This window comes from Cottoperca gobio, chromosome 21 (genome assembly GCF_900634415.1).
Source record: "Cottoperca gobio chromosome 21, fCotGob3.1, whole genome shotgun sequence".
Taxonomy (NCBI): Eukaryota; Metazoa; Chordata; class Actinopteri; order Perciformes; family Bovichtidae; genus Cottoperca; species Cottoperca gobio.
In genome coordinates, this window is record NC_041375.1 from 9,837,820 (window position 1) to 9,854,537 (window position 16,718).

The window sequence follows — 16,718 nt, forward strand, 5'->3', positions numbered from 1 at the left end:
AGCAGATGCTCTGTTGCCAAGATGTCCATTGACAATTATTGCTATTCTTCATAGCTCATTTCCCATGAAGCAGTGAGAGAAATTGCACACGGGCTCCATGTTATTAATAGTACCGCTTGGTATGGAAATGAGACACTAATATAACCAAAAGGCTCTGTTTTTATTCTGTTTTGATTATCAAATGAACTATGACATTCTTGAAAAATTAATTATATACAGACATTAGTTTTAAAATGAACACATTTCAACCACATTCTTCCATATTTCACTTCCTTAAAGAGAACAAAACTGATAGTGATCATTTGATAATTTGTCTGTGATTCTTCGTGCATTTGACAAGCTGTTTTGTATTTAACCAGTTGCATGTATGTTTATTTGTGTGTTAATGTAGCTCCAACAGCAGCATACAATTGCATCTGGTTAGTCATAGCGACTGTATATGGGACGGTGATTTAATTGGTGTTAATTAAGAGCCCAACTTTGCCACATTCCAAAACACGGAAAAAGCAGTTTGACTATTATTATTATTATATATATAATTTTTGTGCAAGATTTAAAGACAAATTTGTTTACTTTTTAGTAGGTTTTTCTCAGAAAAGATAATTGGATGTAATATAAATGCTAAATGTGAATAACAATATTAGAATGTTCGAAACTCAATCAAGACTAAAAATCCTATAAATATACTATAAAATATAGATCAATCTATGTGGATTCAAAGTTAGAGCAATTGTGTCAATACACACCCGAACAGTAAACGTCGGAAACTCTTATAAATACAACATTTGTAATTTGTTTCATATTGTGCATGCACAGTTCATACAGTATTAGGACAATGACACATGTGGTGTTGTGTTGGCTCTGTACTCCAGTACACATCAAACAATGACAAATCACAGCCAGTATTTGCAACCACATCAGATGAACAGTGTTTTTAGGTGATTAAAACTCAGAAAGAAACATGAAAATGATCTTAAATAAAGACAGATAGTTCTGCAGCAATCTTCATCTCTTGCTTGTTTGTTTTGGAGGCTTTGACCTTCTGTCTGGTCTTCAGGGAGAAACCTGCAGTTGTGTTGAGGCAGGTGACACACTTGACCAGTCAGAAACATTATATTATTATAAAACATTATAAAAACGTACCTTGTTTGTCTTAACATTTGGGGATAGTGTATACAATTCTATTACTCCAATACTGTTCCCCATTATAGATGTGACCATGAAGTACTATTTCATGTTATTATTTGTTTATTATAAATAGATGATGTGTTTCATTTGAACACATATGGGTTGGAAGCTTGAACATCATTGTTTTAATCACCTGAAACATTGTAAACAATTTTAGTATAAGTAAACATTATTATGAAACAATTGATTTTTTGCATGTGTGCTACTTCAAGGACTACTTGTTCAACACAAGAGCTATCCATTACATTCGTGCAATATTCAAATAATTTCTAATATTTTAGCTGTAACGATTAGATTTAGCATTTGCGTCATATTACTACATTACTACACTACAATTAATACATTTTGGAAGAAGAAAAGAAGTATGGAAAAAGGTCACACATTTGATATTAATTTATGTGAAAAAGTGGCTTTAAAAATCCAGACAGTTTTTTTTATTTATTTATTTTTAAATTTGCAGCTACTGTAACCATGGCAAAATGAGTATGTTAAATCTGAGTATGCACCACTGTACAGTAAGCGTCTCTTATTTGTGAACAACATTCCGTCTGTCAGAAGTGAGGATGATGGGCTGCGCGAGTTGAGGGAGAAATAAAACATCATGACTTGATGACGAGGCGTCTCTTTTCTCAAGCAGGAAGCTGATGATAACCTGTCGTTCTTCTGGTCTGCTACACTTGAACACTAACTGGCTGCTGGGACCGGCTTCTTCATGACAAGCTCCTGTCTTCTCTGGCCTTTCATCTTCTCGCTGCACAAAAGGGAGTTTAGAAGTCTTTTTATCTGTGCCCGGGGGTACAGTTCCTTGTCTGCCAAGAGAGGAATTCAACCAATTAAGCCTGTGGTACTGTGCTTATGAACCATGCATCACAGAAAGGGCTATAAATGTTTTTCAGTATTTCACTTTGCATAATTGGAAAACCACTTTTGACTCATCGAAAACTTCAATAGTAAAATGTATTATCTGTCTGTATTATTATGTGTAATAGGAAAGCTTACTCATTACGGCTTAGGATTTTTTTTTGTTGGTCCCTCCCAATTACATTTTCACACAGACAGACAGGTGTAACTTTACATACAAATATTGCTAACAGGGACATCATGGTGGCCCAGTCGTCTATAGGATGCATGTAATTCAAGATATTGAGATTTTATTTTTTTGCACAATAAAACAATGCAGTAAAAATTCAACAAGTTGTGCAGGTGTGAAAAAACAACAACCAAACATAGAGACTTATTCTCACTCATGAAACTCTCAAATTTGGAAAAAGCAAATACCAAAGTCATCAACACAAGTAAACAAACAAACACACATAAAAAACAGGCAAACATAAAATAAGCAACATAAATCAATCACATGTAACCCTGATGTCCTCGACTCCAGCCATCTCTTTCACTCTTTATTTTCCTGTTACCCTCTACTACTACCTTTTCATAGAAGGTGAAATGCCACTTTAAAATTCTTTTTGCTTTAAGTAACATTTTAAAGCTTAATATATTCCTTTTCGGGATGGTACTTGAAATTCTCTGAACTCCCTCCCCCCCCTCTCTCTCTCTCTCTCTTGTATTCAGTCCTTGTATTGCATTTGCAAAGCACATAGCCGTGCTCCGAAGAGATACCCAGCATGGATGCATTACTGAGAGACTGTCGGTGAGCAATTGCTGATCTTGGGGAGTGATAAAGAGAGCCGGGCTGTCTGGAACCTGAAAAAAGAGACTGGAGAGAGCCATGGAGCATATAGACCAGGAAGGTCACCAGCTGCCAAAGAAGGGCCAGACCATCTCCAGAATGCCCTTGGCTTCTCCTCTATTTACTGACACTTACAACATTGGCAACTTGCGACAGAGGACCATATCAGGAGAAAGTAGAAAGTATGTTCAGGACAAAGAGAACTACAGACTGACACAAATGAACCCTTCCGAAACAGAATCTACATAAAACACAAGACTGATTCAAAATCACAACACACTGATCTTGGCCTTGAACACACGGACGCTGCAAGTTAATTGATTAGAAGATATGCAAACGCGATAATCCGCTGGACATCTTCACTATCGCTACCTTTGCATATGGTCATTTTAAGGACACTCTTATCTCTCCAACCAGAATTTACCATGCAAATAGATTTATTTCCTTATGACCCTTGACGATCAGTTCCCTTACATTTGCATTTGTTTAGGGATGCATGCCTAAAAGTCACATTTACTGAAATGCTCTTAGAGGGTTGTTTCTGGAGTTCCTATAAAGCAACTTTTTGTCAGAAGCACACAGTGTGTTTCATAAATCATTATTTTCAAAAGGATTTTACACTTCAGTCCTCTGTCATCTCATGTCCTTGTGATTTGAAAGACTATTGGATCTGGCTTTAGATCTCTTTTCTTTTTCTAGCGACCAGACTTTCAGCCGTGTTTAGTCACTTATTTATCTGCAGGCTTCCCCCAATCACATTTCTAGGCAGGTGCATGGCTGCCCTCCACAAATTACGTCCAGGATAATTTCATATTGATTAATGCAGATGCCTTCCTCTTGGCTCTCATGCCCTACCTGCAGTCTATTTGGTATAAATTACCGGAGCCATTTTGCTGCACAAAGCCAGCCCTCTCCAATAAGGTGCTGGCTCATGTGTCGACTGGGGCCCCCAAACTACCCCTCTGCCTGCAGGAACCACTAAAGCTTTTAATTGCCTTCTGTGCAAATGGTCCTTATGCACTTGATAAAGTATCTGGAAAGTCAGGCACGGGTTGGTCGAGGCGTAAGGGAGTCTGTGCACTTGCAGTGTGTGTGAACGAGATAGAACGTGTGTGTGAGAGATAGGGAGAGAGAGAGAGCGATACGAGTAAATACATAGTGAGACTTAGTGGCGGCCGGTTGGTGAATCCTATCTATGATATTACAACCATTACGAGTATGGTGTTAAAGTTACCCTTTATGAGCGCAGTCACCACTCAGCAAAATACTTGAATAGCGCAGCTAGTGGCCCATAGGATTATTTCCTTCTGTGTACATTCGCTACAGTAAAGTGGCTGATGACCCTGGGTAAAGCGATAAACAATCAAAGTGCGGCTTCAGTGGAAATGATTGCATTCTGTACCCTGCCCCAGAGATGGGGGCCATTATTAACGTGGGTCCTGTCCTGACAATGCTATTTTCTGGAAGGTAATTGCAGATTCAGATCTCTAAGAGGGCCTGACTGAGAGTAAATGCCACCTCTTTAATTATGGTCTCCTCCACGTCTCCTCTATTGAGCCACGGAGATGTCTATCGCTCCACAGGATCCTGGGGAAAATGACTCTAATGGGAAATGACCAGTGTCTGGGAAGCTGGCTCAGATTAGAAGCGACGTTTCTAATTGATGGCTAAAGAAATCCCTGGCCGGATGACTGTGAAAAGTCACTTTGGAGCAAATGTAATTGGAGTGATTGGAGTTCTAACAAGAATCAGGGGATAATCTCTCCTGATGTAAACTTGTGCTAACGCAGACAACAAGCTCAGCAAGCTGCAGCACAGCATGGACTATTGTAGAAATTCACAAAAGTCAGAGTTTGACACCCCTTGCTTCATACTGTAAAGGGTCAAAGGGACATACACGATCAGTCTTGCACGCCATTTAAATGTGACATGCTATATCATGACACATGAAGTAGGACCAATGTAGCAATCAATCATCTACAAGTCTTCCAAATGTAATGTGTCAGGGGTTTATTCCTGTTGATAATTTGAATGAGGATCAAGTAATGAGCTATAATTTCAGCAAATTGTAGACATACAAAAATACAATAATCTGCCTCTCAGAATGAAAAGGTGAGGGCTTCTCCCTTATAACATAAGGGGCAAAGATGGCAATCTCTCCTCAGTGACAGTAGATCATAATGACCACAACACATCGAACATAATAATGTATTAATATGATTAAATATTATGTTGTGTGAGTTCTGCTCTGAGGTAAGACCATGGCTCTCACATCATCTCAGACTTTAAATATTATTTATTAATTAATTTGTCTAACAAACTCTTGTAAAACAGATGTGAAATTTACACATTTGCATTAAAGATTGACACCATGTCAAAGTGTCTGTAAATACATTTGAGATTCTTTGAATTAATTTTACAATTACTGGATGTTATGTTCAGGACAACTACATTACAAGTGAACATCAAAGTTGGTTGTAGAACTGGACAAGTCTAATTCTAATTCAAAATGCCATTATCAGTCTTGCAATACCGTGGATTTATCATCAAATAAAATACTGCCACTGCTAATCAGTTCAGAAAACAATAACAATATATGTTTCTTTATGATGGCTTTCATTTATTTTTGATGCTGGATTTATTTCCATGATTCTTTTTTTTTTGTATTGAGCAGGTATTTATATCTACAGTAACACCTTGTGCATCAACAGTGTCACTAGACCTTTAAGACTGTCTGCAGCCTTCTGTTTTGTGGATGTTCACCAGCTCTTGAATCCATCACTGCTTTCTGTCAGTGGTAACAAATTTGCTGCTCTTTTCCGACTGTCCGGTCATTAGTTGACATTCTGGTGCAGGGCAACGGGATCTCTGAGGTTCTCCAACTCCTGTGAAATGTTGAAATGGCAAAATAATAACAACATCTGTCTTGTGTCCAGCGATATTGACATAACATTACAGGTACCAAATTGTTTGTGGTGTGAAGTGTGTCTTGAAGATACCTCAAGCTTATGACTGCTAAAGCTCCAGACTATGTCAGGGTTTCCAAGAGTTGATGGCGGATGGTTGACTGGCAGACGGATATGTAATGGTGTAACTGGATTCGACAGTGGAGACAAAAGTGCGTTTGTTTCTATTTTAGTATGTGTGTGAGTGTGTGTATGTATAGTTTTTGTAATTTAATAAGGTGCCTTTAAGGTGGCAATATCGGTTCTGATATTTGACTGGCTTAAAAGTAACATTTGCTTGAATTTGAAGTAAACAATACACCCGCAGAAGAGGCTCCCCTCAAAATTAAATAAACCTCTTAAAATAGTTCATACAAAAGAAATTCCGCTATTCACTCCTCACCCAGTAGTTTACAATCTGTAAATCGGGAACCCCCGATAGGGTCGTATAATAAATCTTAGGTGTAACAAGACATTAACAGTTTGTTAAACCCTGCCCCCGAACAGCAATTGTCCAATCAGAGTTTAGCAACCGTAACGGCAAGGCAGGTCTGTGAAGCTTTGCATTTGCTGCGCAGTGTGCAGGGGGTATGAGTATGAGTATGAGTGATGTTACATTCATGCCAATAAAGCATATTGAAATAATGAGATGTCTTTGAATGATTCATTTCTTAAACCAAAAAGCATGAGCAAAAGTGTACGAAATGAACCAAACGGTGTGTTTGTCTGCTTTAATGTAAGATGCAAATGCTGCTAGCTCACTCGCTACAGTTGTAATTTAACAATATAACAGAGCATCACTTCCAATGCCAAGGAACAGTTCAAATAAACCCCGTTGACAAGAAGTACATCGTCTGTGTAGTGTTTCCCAACCGTGTGGAAGATGGTCTTGGATGCTTAGAGTATAAGGTAACGGCTCTGTCTATTTCATACACTCCAGTAACCCCAGCCAAACTCATTTGATATTGTGTTACAATCATATCATAACACACTGGTTAATCATACAAGCCTTTTCTTTTGTAACTTTAAAAGCAAAACCTATTGTTTGAAAATGCAAGCAAATAATATAAACCTAACCTACTGTAACCGCTAACTTCTGCTTTGCTTGTAAACATTTGGAAGTTAAGCGGCCAAACAGGGTTTTAAGTCTGATCCTATATTTTTCCATATCATACTCTAATACTTGGACTAACTATCTTTACACTGCATTATAAGAAAAATGCTATTTTAAACACATCGAGCTAACTTTGAATCAGTTAGCTAGTTAGCTGCAGCTGATGAAATCTGCCAGCAACAGTTGCCTTTTCTGCCGATAACATTGATGGTCACTAGCTAGAAATGATAGCCTGCTTTTGTCTACCACTGCCTGAAACAAAGGAAACATTGTTAAAAACATTCCTAGAATTTCAAGTGGTGCTACACACAAGCAATAGCAAAAGTAAGTAAGGGGGGTGGGGCTTTGTAGGAAAAGCAACAAAAGCAGGAAAAAACATTTACAATACCCAAAATACTTTATCATCTAAAAACTATTCAAATGAAGCAAAAAAAAAAGAAGAAAAAATACTATTTGACTGACCTGCTTGCAACCCGTTGACATTACAGTGTGGTTGCAAGTAGACATTACTTCGTTTTAAGGGGTTACAAACCAAAAAGGTTAGGAAGAACTCAGCCTCAGTCCAGAAGGCTGTTGGCTCAGCAACAAACCCAGATAGCTAAACATGTGTGTGCTGATGGCAGTTCACTGACATCACCAGGATTTCTGAAATATAAGGTTAAACATGTTGAAAGTTACCCGTCACTGCCATTTGTAGATGTAAATGTACAAAGTTGTCGTTTGTAGCTTTAGTCGATAAAAACTGCCCCACAGTGCAAACCTGAAATATGTGAACTCCCTCTCATATATAGTTTGAAATTATTCTCATTTCTACCTGCTCTGAAAGGTCAACATTTACGTCTTATTCAATGAGTATTTACTGACCTTGTCACCTACTTTGTATTGTGTGTGGACAAATGAATTAAGATTCAAGGGCCTCGGTAATGGAAAAGTGTTTTAATTTCCCCCTGACATTAAGGTGTTGTGCCTCATAGGCATTTGGTGGCACATTACTCGGCGCCTGCTCTCTGGCTGTGCCATTGCCCCTCATGTTCCACTTAAACACTTCAATCACAGCTAAAGATCAAAGGAGCTGTTAAACTAATCAAGTGGAGACACAAGAGATGAAACTCCCCCTGTATTCAGTGTTTTTCCTATTAACACTCTCCTTCTCCTTCTCTCCCTCTTTCTCTTTCTTGCTCCCCTCCTATAACCCTATTAACGAACACTGTAAATTCTAGTAGGAGGTTTGCTAGCTCAATTGTCTGCAACATATATAGAACAAACAATGATCCTAAACAAATGGCCGTGTATTCGCTATGAGCTGCACTATTGAACAAGGAACGAGAATCATCTTGGGAGTGTTCTACCCCTGCAGTGCTTAACGACAGGGAACAACAATTTCACCATCATCCTCTGCACTTGGCTCATCGTACTGTGTGGTACCTGTGTTACATAGAATGTACTTATAGCTATTATTGGTGACAGCTCAATTAAAACAGGATGTATTTAGTTCTGCAACAACCAGTAGTTACATCCACTGTTTCATCAGATCAAAAGATGAATGTACTTTCTAGTATTATTAAATTCTAATGACACAAATAAAGCCATAGGCAATAATGGGCAAAATGAAATGAATATAACTGACAGTAATATATTCATAGAATTTTGATCTGTATCTCCTCGCAGACAGCAAGCTTAAGAAGTAGCATGGTGAAAGATTTCCTCTGTAAAACACCTATACTGTAATAAGACAAGACCCAAACTGAATTTGAACCTGTGTGGCTTCATAATAAAACACTTTCAGGTTGAAGGACAGTCTATAGTGGCCCTTAAGAGTCCATACTCCAGCTCGGCACAGACCTTTTCACTAGCTCTCGAAAGGCTGCCATATTGGATAATAACATGTTATCAACCAGCTGAATGAGAGGTAGGTTTTGGAGAAAAAGGTCAGGGGGTGAGCTCCCTTTTATTTTCTCCCCGAAAAAAACAACAACACATCTCATCTTGCTGTTAATTCAAAGGTTGAATGGACCTGTTAAGAGACACAGCATTTCTAAAAACAATGACAAAACTAACAAACATGCAACCATTTGCAACAATAATACAAGCATTATATAAAGTAGATTCAGGTTCAGTAAGTCTCATATGTTATGCTGAAGTTAATACATCAGGTGATATGCTTTGTATATATCATCATTGCTTCAGGCCATTGCTTTCGTGCACAGGGGCACATGATGACATCTTTGAACATTGTACTCTTTTTGAAAGCTTCATCAAGCCCAGATTTATCATTTGTTTCAAGTGTGACCTATATACTGATATCTTGTGCCAATGTTAGAATTCATTTTGGTTTAATGCAGAAATGTAATGTACTGGAAAAAGGGTTAATTTGACAGGGCTTTACGTTTCATTCACTAATTAAGTGGTTTCATTTAGGAGCCTAAATAAAGCAAACAATCAGTGAATATATGCTATTGCAGAAATAAACATGTGCAGCAGAACTAAAATGAAGCAATTATTGGTAAAAGACAGAAAGTCATTAGTGTAATGGGGAAATTACAAAATAGAGTAGTGCCTAGGGTGTTTTTTGATGCCATTGTCCGTTTATTTGTTTGTTCTTACTGATGATAAATGTGGCTGCATTAATAATACCACCATATTTCTTCTTTGTATTTTTAGCTAGTTACTTAACTCTATAATCATAATTGCAACATTTGTTTCGTATTTGAATAGTGTCTGGATGAGATTACATCATTCATGAAACATTTTAAACAATTACCCAAATATTGCAGCTAGATTTCAGGAAAGGGATTTCAGGACACTGTCTTTCAACCTAAGATTGGGAAGACAGAGAACAACAATTAAAAACAAAAAAGTGCATAGCAGAAAGAGAAGTTTTGATCTGATTACAGAGGAGGGAAAGTAGCTCCTGACAAGGCACATAAACTCTTTGGAGCCCTGCTTGTAGTCTCCTTCTACCAGTCCTTTCACAGGGAAGTTAATGATGCTGGCAAGAAGATGAATCACCTCAGACAGCACACAGAGCAGCTCTGACAAGTGAGCACCGGCAAGTCTGACACCTGCAAGTACCAGAAGAAAGACTAATAGTCATGTCAGCTGCTACCTGTAGGAGTTGAGCTATGTCTGTCTGTGATGAAAGAAACTGTCCCTCTGATTGTGGGTGAAAAGCGCCCTGAGGGATATGGCTGGCTGGACTTTAACAAAACCTAAAGTTGTTTAGGCCAATGAGAAGAAATGTTGAGCGACTTTTATAACACATTTCAAGACTTTTAGGGAATGTGTTGTGTCGTGGGGCATAATGATTTGTTCATCAGCCTAAAAATACAAAGTTTGGCAGCAATAAAAACGAGCAGCCTTACTCTTGGAACTGAGACTCTGATCTGTAGATTTACTCATATTTGCACTACTGAAATGTTGCTGTCAGTGAGGTATAACTTTAAATCAGACATTAAACCCTGATTCGCAGAGGGCAACGTTTTGGACAGAGAAAGCTTAAGTCAAAAAAGGTATGAAATGGTGAAATGCATCAGATCGGTTGGCTGTAGTTCATCTTCTTCACCCCCACTGTCCCTCATTACAAGCAAGTGTACAGTCCACTTTATTACACACCTTATTATTACAGTAACATCTAGAGAAGACTCAGTGTAGTGGAATTGACTGAAGACAGAGCTTTCTTTTTATGTAACAGGCTGAATATTATGACAATCTACATATGATGCCAAAGAGAGCGACAGTTTCATGTAATTATGCAGGAATTAAAATGATGGCATCTTGGATTTTAATGTTTCTGTCAGTGTACTAGTCAGGCCTACAAAATATGCTATGATGTGCTGAATAGTGTTCCAAGTTTACTAAAGGATGGAATTCAGGGGAAAACCTTTATTTAAGAGATTATCAAATATTACAGGCTTGTAGATACTTAAGTCCTCAAGCTAACAACAGTTGTTGTCTGTTAGGGGTGCGTTTATTCATTTTTGACGGGAGTAGATGTACAGGTACACAACCACCACATAACAACAGCATATAACACTGTTATGGAAGTATTATAATTTAATTGGATTTCTGGCTGGCTAAATGTTGTAAGTCTACATTTGAACTTTCCCTTTAGCTCTGTTTTGACCTCCACTGTCTTCACTCCAATTTCTGGATGTGTTGCTGGTAGATGTTGCACAATGGTCAGCCAGTGTAAGTTTGCCTGTCATTTAGGTGCTGGGCAGATAGTGTATAGTGAGCTTATCAGAGTATGTTTGCCAATAAAGTAAGCGGCCCTTGGGGAGTCGATGAGAGGTTAACAGACATAAAGTGTGCATGCTGTAAAACCAAAACAATTAGCTAAAATAGAGCTGCAGTGTTGAATTCTACATGATTCTGCTTTAACTTTACAGAGTCATTTCATGAAGTCATTGTTATTGCAGATTGATGCATATTTTAAATGACCAACAAGTCTATTAAAATCACTTGTTGTGTGATGTTGATAGTGCAACTTCCAACCATCCAAGGAAAAACAGAAGATGTAACAGCTTTGGCAACAGCTCAGGAAACAACAAGTGATACATTCTTTGATTAAGTTGTTACTGTGGCACTGTCGATTAGACATATTATCTCTCTACTACTGTCTCCCTTGCATCATTTCCTGTTAATATAACATTTTCCACGGTACGAGTAGAGCCCATATACTGAACTGTTTTATGCCCCCAATCATTTCCTTATTCGGTTTCAGTAACATTTTATCCAACAAATACTAAGAACATGTCATGACTGACAAAGCATTTTTCCACGACAGATGAAAGTACAACAGTGACTTAAAAACAATATGTGGATTCAGTTTCCTTTACTACGCTGCTTTACCCAGCAACTTATATAGATGTGACTACATCTTCCATAGGTGTATAATTAGTATACTATAAAGACTAATATAATAATGCTTTATAGTATTGAGTATAAAAGGAATACGTTATTAAGCTTATACAGAATGACACAGCTTCTAGTTTCTCCATGTTTACCGGATTATAGCAAAGGTGTTACAGAAAGTGCTAATGATGTTCTATTGCTGATGATTCATTATGTGAACATTATCACTATACACAAATACACACAGCAATAGTTTACATTTTACATATATCCAAAATAATTCTCTTCTATTAACTTTATTGTACAAAATATTGTATAAAACCTGTATGATTATTAGGTCTCGGCCTTCGTTAGATGTTGTGTTGTGTTTGTACTTCCTGTTTTATTTAGTTAATTACCTGTTCTCTGTTGTTTCTAGTTCCAGCATTAGTACCGTCTTCCTGTTTCCCAAGCGTTTGATTCCCCGGCTTCCTCGACCTTGTTTCCGTGACTCGATTCTGCCCTTGCCTGCTCCTTGTCTGCTGTGCTGTTACGCTGAGTATCTGCCCGTGTAGCAAATCTGTTTCCGTGACCCGACTCTGCTCCTGGATTACCCCTTGATACTTTGTATGATCAACTGTCTATGCATGTACCATAGCAACTGCAAAGTTTTCAGTAAAGACTATTTCCATTCAATATTTATCTGCCTCTGTGTCGTGCAATTGAGTCCCACCTCCCTTCTGTCTTGATCGTACCGTTACAATGATTGTGGGGCAGATCTAGTTTCTTGCTCAGCCAGATTTCTTATACGTTTGTGTTCTCAGTAATTTCAGCAATCGAATTAGTCATACTTACAGAACAATGGTATTGTTAGGAATGATGGCCACATTTATGAAACAAAACAAAGTTTTAAGCAACCAAAATGATCCCCTGGACAACTGCACAGGTGTTTTCAGTTATGGCTGATTAGACCTTTACTTTGAAGGGGTGTAGCTGTGCTCAGGATTGCATGAGGTCACTCGACTCTAAGAATGATAAAGGTGTAACTTTCCCTCCCTAACAGGTGCAACAAATCTAACCAATGTCAATCAAGCTGAGTCTGTACACGCCCCCACAGTCATGAGAAGAGGTCTAATCAACCCAAAATAATTTAAATCCCCTGTGTTGGTTTACCAGGGGTAAAGCACACATAATCCCTTTACTGTAGACAGATTGTTCACTTTAAAACACTAAAATAAAATGAAGTTACTTTATTTCAAATGGCTTTACAATAAACATCCAAAAGCATTGAGACAAGTTCGCAAGAGAAACGCACCACAAAAGGACATTTAAATAAAATTAAAAACAGTCATTAAAGAGCCAAGAGAATAGAGAAGTATGAAGCAAGAGAATAAAAGTTACAGTGCAATGTAACAAATTAAAAGTTATTTGATTTAATAAAAGGCAAGTGGCAAACATTTCCTGCTGAGACACAAGTCCTTTAATCATGGATCTATTCTTAAAGTGATAGTAGGCTGAGTTTGTAATTGTCTTAATGTGGCTGTTGAAATGCAGATTACACCAGTATTCAACGGTATTCAGTATAAAAGTGAATAATGTTGGTCTTAAAAAAAGAAAATAAATCAGTTCATGCATTCACAGATCATTTTTACCCAACTATAAGAGTTGAATATGATCAGAAAGTGTATCACTCGGCAGTAACGCAGCCTTTAAGACGAAGAAAAGGCAAAGTTATCCCTTGCAATATCTTGTATCATACCATAATATACAGTTTATCTCCTGGCTCCAGGTTAATATACTGTATAATACTACAGTAATACAGTATAATACAGTAAAATACTGCATATTATTTTTGCTCCAGGTTAAGATACTTTAAGAAAAGAGTGAAAAGAATATGTGGCTCCTGGTTACACATACAGATGTAATTATCATGAATGACTCACTCTTAATGTCAGTTAGTTAAAATTATAATTTGCATTTGTGAAAAGTCCCCCTTTATAATTAATCAGCGCATGAAATAACCACCCTTCCGACTTTAACTGTTTTTTTTATTTTCTCAATTCCCACTACATTTGTCAAATCATATTGGTGCACACAACTGCTTTTTAACCTTGTCAGCCTTCTCGCCTGTTTTTTCTTCCAAGCTCTTAGAGGCATAATCACACACACACACACACACACACACACACACACACACACACACACACACACACACACACACACACACACACACACACACACACTCGTATCTACAATTAGTAGATAAGGAACACAAATGTTAAGTATGTGCATAACAGGAGTGAAGGGACACACACATACGCTGGCAACTCACATTAACATTACTTTGAATTTAGACATATTTTAGCATCAATAGGCGGCATTTTCTTACAATTATTTTACCATAAAATTAAGCAAAAATATAAAGATATTTCACATCAGCAAGGCACTCTGCTAGTATTAACATGTGTTTATGAAACAGCCACCAGAACTATGTCTCAAGTTAGATGTATCTGCTCATTATTGGCTCATTCAGTATTTGTGAATTATTTGTATATTTTGTATACATTTGATAAAAGATTCAAACCTGAGCCAAACTAATCCAACAAAAGCATGAAACCGATTGTTGAAACCACTGTGACAGTTCAGTTTGTATTAACATTAGTGGATGTCATCATAGCTGAAATCACAGCCTCATGTTAATGAGACATTTCTGCGTGTATCATCTTTTAAAAGGGAGCCATTATCAAAAGCTGTGAAACAAATGTGACAGCCTTGAAAGCGTCCTTTCTCCCCGGACCCTCGTAAAGTCCCCACAGGGATGGTGTGATGAACGATTCAAGGCCAGCTCTGGCCCAGGGATGCTCCACTGAACCATGCTTTGATCTATCATCCGGCCTTCCCATATTAATGATGAGGTCACAGCGTTGAGGGTCACGGCATTGCTGATAAAAGCGCAAAGCCTGCTATTTGTTATGGGCCCAACTTGACTGATCATAACTCTTTTGATGAAAGCGGACATGATTTCACACCCCCGTGCTGTCACATTGAAGACATGCCCGTGTTTCTCATAATATAATGTCGTTTGAGGATCACAGTGAATGAGCCCTATCATAGTCAATGTAGAACTAAATGAAGTGGCTGTTATCAGTCATAGGACAACGATTATGCTCTCCCGGGAGCAGTTTAAGACTCTGACCCTGCTCCTCTTGCGCATGTACTTACACTGTTAAAAGTTTGTAAGTGGTGCTGTTTGTAAGATGTTACTGTAGCTCTCAGTCCAGAAGGCACTTGAATGAGGAAATGACCAAGACAGCATAGCGATCTCCAGGTTGTATCACACACACAGAAATTGACAATAAAATTGACTTTAACTTTTGACTGAAAATGTATTAAGCTGATTGTCGAATGAAGTTCTAATATATGATTTTTCTACTTTCTTACAAGTTGTAGAATCATTACAACTATCAGCAGTCAAGGCAAATGCTTGTAAATTAATATGTTAATGACTAAGACGAGTAGGAGAAATCAGCCTTAATATTCTATGGGGATAGTAATCTTTGCATGGCTTGAAGTGAAGTTAGAATAACAATAAGTAAGTGTAAGAATAGTAAATAGGCCATCTCCCCACTGCACGGCATCAGACTGATTTCTGTGTGAATACAACAGTCAACTTTACTGCATCTGTAATATGTGTAATACATCATTGAAAAAAAGACCAACTGATTTTTGATTTAAAGAAAAAACAACAAAAACGTATTTATTAAGGGACATAAATATACTTATGGTCAATTGCCATCTTTGCAGATATATTTGTAATATCCCTGTTTCCTAGTTTCAACTTGTACCTGCTGTTCACCTTCGTCTCTTTGTCTGTGTGTGGCATTTGATGATTTTACAGACAGTTTCCTTTAAGAACACGTGCAGTGTTTTTGACTGATGTTTGAACACAGATGATTTGGTTTCTTTGAAGATATTGTCATGTGGCTTTAAAAACTGCACATGTCAAAGTGCGGTTTGCTTGCAGCTGACAAACGCTGCTAATTTGCAGTCAACCCTACATGACCTACTTAGTAGCAGCCACTGCAAATGTGATTTAGTTACTTCATAGTTAAAATCGCTTTTCATGAAATGTTTCTTAAGAAGTACATGCATGCAATGACCCAACATAATCTCACTATCCTCCTTCTATGCGTTGCATTCGATTAACACAGTTCAAACTTTTAAGTGTTTCTAATTTGGGCTAATTCTAGTTTATTAAATATGTATGAATGTATTTCCAACCCACATTTGCACCGCTCTCTTGACTCAAATGAAATATAATGCTAAAGAGCTACAATCAGCAAGCATGTAAGAAACTATTCACACATGACTAGAATTTCACGAGCATATTTTTTGTGTATGTCCACCATCTTGATATGAGAAAATGAACAGTATGTATATATATATATTAGAATTTGTTTTTACCAGAATTAAGTAGTCTTTATGGGAAATTAAAATCTGACACAAAGCATTTGAACCCAGGATGATGCTGACATAAAAAAGACTAAGAACAGACAGTGTATGTAAACTGCTAAACAGAATCCATGAAACCAGATGAAGGGTTTCCCATAAACAACCAGTGCACCATTGAACAATTTTACAATGTTTGTAATCAAGCAAATCTGTGCCACATCCATCATATCAGAGGCAGCTGACACTGACCACCTGTTGTCTTATATTTAATAAAAAGCAAATACTGGCCATGAGTGTGTGTGTGTGTGTGTGTGTGTGTGTGTGTGTTTGTGTGTTTGCCTGTGCTGTGACAGCCAGCACTGCAGTGTACCTGTAGCGCCTGCAGGAAGAGGCTCCCCGTGGTCGTCTCTCAGTTCCTTCACTGACTGTCACGGACAACATATGGCCTCATCCCCAGGGAACCGGGTCTCACTTGGGTCGGTAATGAGATCTTCTG

The 16,718-nt window shown here is 37.8% G+C and overlaps 1 long non-coding RNA gene across 1 annotated transcript; it reads right to left on the bottom strand.

Moving 5' to 3' along the window:
- Nucleotides 1-1,657: 1,657 nt before the first annotated feature.
- LOC115026618 (uncharacterized) lies at nt 1,658-12,754 on the bottom strand. The gene is made up of 3 exons (XR_003834306.1): nt 12,626-12,754; nt 9,699-9,752; nt 1,658-1,997 (listed from the first exon to the last, which is right to left on the bottom strand). It is a non-coding gene; the product is annotated as an uncharacterized LOC115026618 (long non-coding RNA).
- Nucleotides 12,755-16,718: the final 3,964 nt, after the last annotated feature.